Here is a 6381-nt window from a genome sequence, read left to right on the forward strand (position 1 = left end):
GATTAGTGTTCATATCAATATGACTCTTTATCTTGATTAACAGTTTTCTTATGGAATTGGTTGCTCCCATATTGGGGGCATAGATATTTACAACTGTTAGATTATCTTGGTGGATAGTCCCTTTAAGAATGATGTAGTGTCTTTCTGGATCTCTAACTACAGTCTTTAGTTTAAAATATAATTTGTATGATATGAGAATCACTACCCCAGCCTTTTTCTGAGTCCCAATGGCATGACAGATGCTTTTCCATTCCTTCACTTTCAGTCTGGATGTATCTTTCGGTTCAAAATGGGTCTCTTGTAGACAACATATGGATGAGTCCTGTCATTTTATCCAGTCTGCAACCCTATGCCGTTTTATGGGCACATTTACGCCATTCACATTGAGGGTGATTATTGATAGATACATTTTATTGACATCGAGTTAACATTGAAGTCTTTCTTTCTGTAGATTGTCTCTATATTTCTGTTCAATGCTATTCTTGGGCTTTTTCCTCCTTTAAGGTAGCCCCGTTGATATTTCCTGCAGTATCAGCTTGGTGATTGCATAGTATTTTAAGCCTTGCTGGTCCTGGAAACTCTTTATCTCTCCATCCATTTTGAATGTCAGTCTTGCTGGATAAAGTATTCTTGGCTGCATGTTCTTCTCATTCAGTGCCCTGAATATATCTTGCCAGCCCTTTCTGGCATGCCAGGTTTCTGTGGACAGGTCTGATGTTATTCTGATGGGCTTTCCTCTGTACGTAAGGATCTTCTTTGTCCTAGTGATTTCAAGAGCTTCTGCCTACAATTATAATTCTTCATTCTTACTATTAGGTGTCTCGAGGACTTTCGAGAATCTGTAATCTTGGGGGGAAACCTTTTGACCTCTAGTACATAAATGCCGGTTCCATTCATGAGATTTGAAAAATTTTCATGAAGAACTTGTTCCACTATATTTTCTAGTCTTGTTTCTTTCTACTCCCCTTCAGGGATTCCAATAATTCTGACGTTGGAATGTTTCATGGCATCATTTATTTCCCTGATTCTGTTTTCGTGGCTTCTAAGCTGTTTGTTTCAGGCTTCCTCTTGATCCTTTCTATTTGTTTGTCCTTCAGATCACTAATTCTACCTTCTGTCTCAGTTACTCTAGCATTGAGAGAATTTAAATTAGATTAGAACTCATTGAGAGCATTGTGAAGCTAATCCCTGGTAGCTTTCAGCTCTTCCCTAATATTGAAAATAAGATGTCTGGTCATTTTCAGTTCGGCCCTAATCAGTTCTTTTTGGTCTCCATGGCTTTCTCCAACCTAGCTATTGCTTGGATAATTGTTAGCCTGAATTCTCTTTCCGACATATTGTCTATGTTGATAGCCGTTCGCTGTGTTGCAGAAGGTCCATCCTCTGTATTTTTCTTCTGTTGTGCATTCCTTCTCCTAGTCATTTTGGTGAGAGATGGCTGAACGGGTGTAGATGGGTGTATCAACTGTGTTGCAGTCAAGGTGCACCCTGAAATGCTTCTAAGCAATGAGGGTTCCCTACCCAAATGAGAGGAAAAAGAAAAGAAAAAGAAAAAAAAAGAGAGAGGGAAAGAGACAGGAAAAAAAGGTGAGATAAAAGAGAAGGTTTAGCCCAAATGGGCCCCAAGGTAAGATTTATGAAGCATACAAACGGACACAGACAAACAAAAAGAGTGATAAAAGTATATGACAAGAGAAAAAAAAAATATATATATGTAAATAAAGGAAGAACCTCATCAAAAAAACCTGAGTGTAAGATTTATATACTATCAGGATAAACACAAAAACACAGAAATACTGGTGGAAGAAAAAGATGGGAGAGTGGTTGTAAATTCTCAGTGTGGGTGAGGAAGGTTGTTTTGATTCTTCCTGGATGTATCTTGATAGCTTTGTTAAAGGACTCGACTCTCCTAAGATAAAAGGGGATTAGGAATTGGTTTACCTATAGGGGTGGCATTGATTGGGGAAAGGGGATTACCTGAAGTTTACTCTACATGACTATTAGAAAATAAAAATTTAAAAAATGGAATGAACTAAACTAAACTAAAATTTAAAAAAAAGAATTATAGAAAATAGAAATGCAAACTGTAAACACAGGTGTATGTATCAAAAAGTTCAGGTTAGAAGGTTATTATGGCATTTGATGTACTAGACATCTCACTGTGATGGTAAATAGGTTAAAAATTATCTATATAATAATAAAAAAATAAGTATATTAAAAATGAGCCAAAATAGTGGTATCAAATTAATAATAAATATTTTTCAATGAAGTAGTGGTGGTTGTTCTCTTGTCATCTCTCTTTTTTTTTTTTTTTTTATCTTTCCAGGTTGGTTTTCTGGGGAGGGACCTGCCACGGGGGTTTTCAGTCCCTGAAGTTCTCTCAGCTAAGTCCTCCAGCCCCCTCAAGGGGTTGGGCTCTGAGGAAACTTTTTCTCTGGCTTTTGTTCTCTGGGGGTTTTTATATTTGTTGACCTTTGTTTTTCTCTCTCGCTTTGACCACTTTGGATGGTTTCTGTAGGGTTAGGGGAAAGCAACTTGCACGCTGACCTCTAAAACCACAGTATGGTTTCAGAGACCAAAAAAATTCCTCCTTGGCCACTGGCAGAGCAGGTTCCAGTCGCAGTACCTGGGGACTCAGAATTTTTTGCTTTTACCCCAAACCAAGGCAGTGTTGGCTGTCTGGGCAGCTCCAGACTGCCAGAGAAGTTCCAAGCAGCGAATACACACTGAGATTTTCAGCTGGCCTGGGCTGGGTGGGAGTGTCTGGTCTTTTGGGTCTGAGAGCACCTGGATGGCATTTGTGAGCACCTCTCTCAGGGGAGTGCGCTGGGCACACTAGGACTCTGATGGCATCAAAGGGCACTTGCTTGGGGACTGCAAAAAGGCTGTGCTTCTGTTGGCTGGCAAGGTGCCCAGCCCCTCACAGGAGCAGGGAGCCATGCACTCTCAGGAGCACTGGTGGTTCAGGGACAAAGACCTGGTTTCTCTGCTCCATAATCTCTGGCTTTGTGCCAGGGGTGGCTGTCCTGGGTCTGGGGACTTAAGCCCAGATTCTAACACCCCGATTCCTGCAATCCCCTCACCCCCCGTGATCCTTTGCTCTTTTTGAGTGCTTTCTACCAGATTCCCGAGTTAATGCTGGACCCCAGGTGCAGGGCACTCTCCTATTGGGATATTAGTTTCCAATGGGTTGCCTCTGTTCACTCCCTCCCCCTTTTGTTTATCTTTTATACCAGTCCAACTTTCACACTCCACCTTACCTGTCCACTGGTGTCTTCTGCTCCAGTAGAAATGCAGACGTGTATAATTCTGATCTCAGGCTGATTTCGTGGGTGATTCGAGATCTTTGGAAGGTATTCAGCTCACTTTAGGGTACAGGTTGAATGGGTGCCTCCTCCTACTTCCCCACCATCTTGTCTCCCCCTCAACATCTTGTTCAATGCTATATTTAGAATTTTTCCCCTTATAGATCTCCTTCTTAATATTTCCTGCAGTGTCGGCTTTGTGGTTGCATATTCTTTTAAGCCTTGCTGGTCTTGGAAACTCTTCATCTCTCCATCCATTTTGAATGTCAGTCTTGCTGTATAAAGTATTCTTGGCTGCATGTTCTTCTCATTTAGGGCCCTGAATATATCTTCCAGCTGTTTCTGGCTTGCCAGGTCTCTGTAGACAGGTTTGATGTTATTCTGATTGGCTTTCCTCTGTAAGTAAGGAGCCTGTTTGCCCAACAGCTTCAAGAGATTATACCTACAATTATAATTCCTCAATTTGACTATCCCATGTCGTGATGATTTTTTGGAATGTATAATCTTGGATGGAAACCATTCAGCCTCTAGTACATGAACGCTGGTTCCATTTGCGAGATTGGGAAAATTTTTATGAAGGACTTGTTCCACTATATCTTCTAGACTTCTTTCTTTCTCCTCCCCTTCAGGGATTCCAATAATTCTGACGTTGGAACATTTTATGGCATCCTTTATTTTCCTGATTCTGTTTAGTGGTTTCTAAGCTGTTTGATCCAGGCTTCCTTCTGATCCTTTCTCTCTATCTGTTTGTCCTCCAGATTACTAATTCTATCTTCTGTCTCAGTTCCCCCAGCTTTGAGAGAGTTTACACTAGATTGTAACTCATTGAGTGAGAGCATTGTGAACCTCCTCCCTGGTAACTTTGGGCTCCTCCCTAACATTTTGAACATCCTGTCTGGTCGCTTTCACCTCGGCCCTAATCAATTTTATTTGGTAATCCATGGCTTTCTCCAACCTAGCTATTGTCTGGATAGTTGTTAGCCTGAATTCTCTTTCCGACATGTTGTCTATGTTGATAGCCGTTAGCTCTGTTGCAGAGGTCCATCCTCTGTATTTTTCTTCTGTTGGGCATTGCTCCTCCTAGTCATTTTCATGGTAGATGACTTATCAGATATAACTGAATGTGTTAACCGTGGTGAATCAAGGTGCACCCTGGATCACTTCTAAGCAATCAGGATTCCCCACCCAAACAAGAGACAAAAGAAAAGAGAAAAAACAAGAAAAAAGAGATAGAGAGAGAGAGACAGAAAAGAAGAGAAGATGAAAGAGAACGTTCAGCCCAAATGGGCCCCAAGGTAAGATTTATGAGGTAGACAAAGAAAAACAGACAATCAAAAAGACTAATAAAAGTATATGACAAAAGGAAAAAAAAATATGTCCAAATAAAGGAAGAACCTGTCAAAAAGAACCCCAAGTGTAAGATTTATATACTAGCTGTGCAAACACAAAAGCACAGAAACACTTGTGGAAGAAAAAGATGGGAGAGTGGTTATAAATTCTCAGTGTGTGAGAGCAAGGTTGTTTTGATTCTTCCTGGATGTATCTTGATATCCTTGTTAAAATTCTCAACTTTCCTAAGATAAAGGGGGATTAAAAATTAGTTTACCTATAGGGGTAGTATTGATTGGGGAAAGTGGATTATATTGAAGTTTAACTCTATATGAATATTAGAAAATAAAAATAAAAAGGAATAAACCATACTAAGCTAAACTAAAATTTTAAAATAAGGGAACTCAAAAAATAGAAATGCAAAAGAAATACATAGCTGTATGTATCAGAAAGTTCAGGTTAGAAGGTTATTAAGGAATTTGATATACTGGACAGCTCGCTGTGATGGTGTTAGGTTAAAAAAATAACCTATAAAAAAAAAAAGAACCAGAATAGTGCGAATGAATGAAAAATAAAAGTTTTCCTATGAAATAGTGGTTGTTCTCTTGTACTCCTTTCTTTTTTTACCTCTTTTTTTTTTTTTCTTTCTTCGGTCGTTTTCTGGGGGAATGGCCTGCCATGTGGGTTTTCAGTCAGTGGCGTTCCCTGACTAAAGTCCTCCAGCCCCCTCAAGGTGTTAGGCTCTGAGGAAACTGTTCTTGTTGTTGCTTTTCCAGACTTTTGTCCCTGCCGGTTTTTATGTTTGTTCACTTTTTCTTTCTCACTTTGACTGCTTTTGATGGTTTTTGTAGTTTTAGAGGATAGCAAACCGCACCCTGATCTCCCTCTCAGAGAGAAGCCTCGTCTGGCTGCAAAGCCTAAATAAGTTCCCCCTTGGCCACTGGCAGAGCAGGTTCCAAGTCGCGGTCCCTGGAGATGCAATATCTTTTGCTTGTCCCCAAAGCCAAGGCAGTGGCGGCTGTCTGGGCGGCTCCAGAACACCAGAGAGGTTCTAAGCATCAATTGCACAATGAGATTTTCCCGCTGGCCCGGGCTGGGAGTGCCTGGTCTTTCTGGGTCAAAGAGCGCCCGGCTTGCAAGCACCAATTTCAGGGGAAGTTGAGGTTCCTGCGCGGGTGTCAGGCTGAGAACGGGGCACAGGTCTGAGAGCACCAGGCTGGGCCTTCGCGCACCTCTCCTAGCCCATATGGTAGAGTTTGGTGCAGGCTCTGAAACAATGGCGTGTATCAAAGGGCACCGGATGGGCCTTTATACTCAGTATCTCAGGCTCTATAGCACCTCTCGGTGTTCTGCCATGCAGCATGGTCCCATCCCTTCACCGGAAATGGACCCCAAGCATTCTCGGGACCGCTGGCGGCTTAGGGACCAAGAGCTGGTTTCTCCACTGCACTCTCTCTGCCTCAGCATCAGGGGAGGCTGTCCTGGAACTGGGGATTTAAGCCCCTGTTCCTAGCTGTCCCGATTCCCACAATTTCCCCCTGAGATCCTTTGCTCTTTGGAGTGTTTTCAACCAGTCTCCAAGTTAATGCTGGTCCCCAGACACAGGGCACTCTCGCCCGTATTTTCCTGGATGTATTTTATTGGCGTATTACTTTCCAACTGGTCGCCTCTGGTGGCTCCCTTCCCCTTTTGTTTTCTTCACATATTGGTCGCCATTCCCACTCTGCTTTATCTGTCCACTGGAGTC

This window comes from Mustela nivalis (genome assembly GCF_964662115.1).
Source record: "Mustela nivalis genome assembly, chromosome: Y".
NCBI lineage: Eukaryota > Metazoa > Chordata > Mammalia > Carnivora > Mustelidae > Mustela > Mustela nivalis.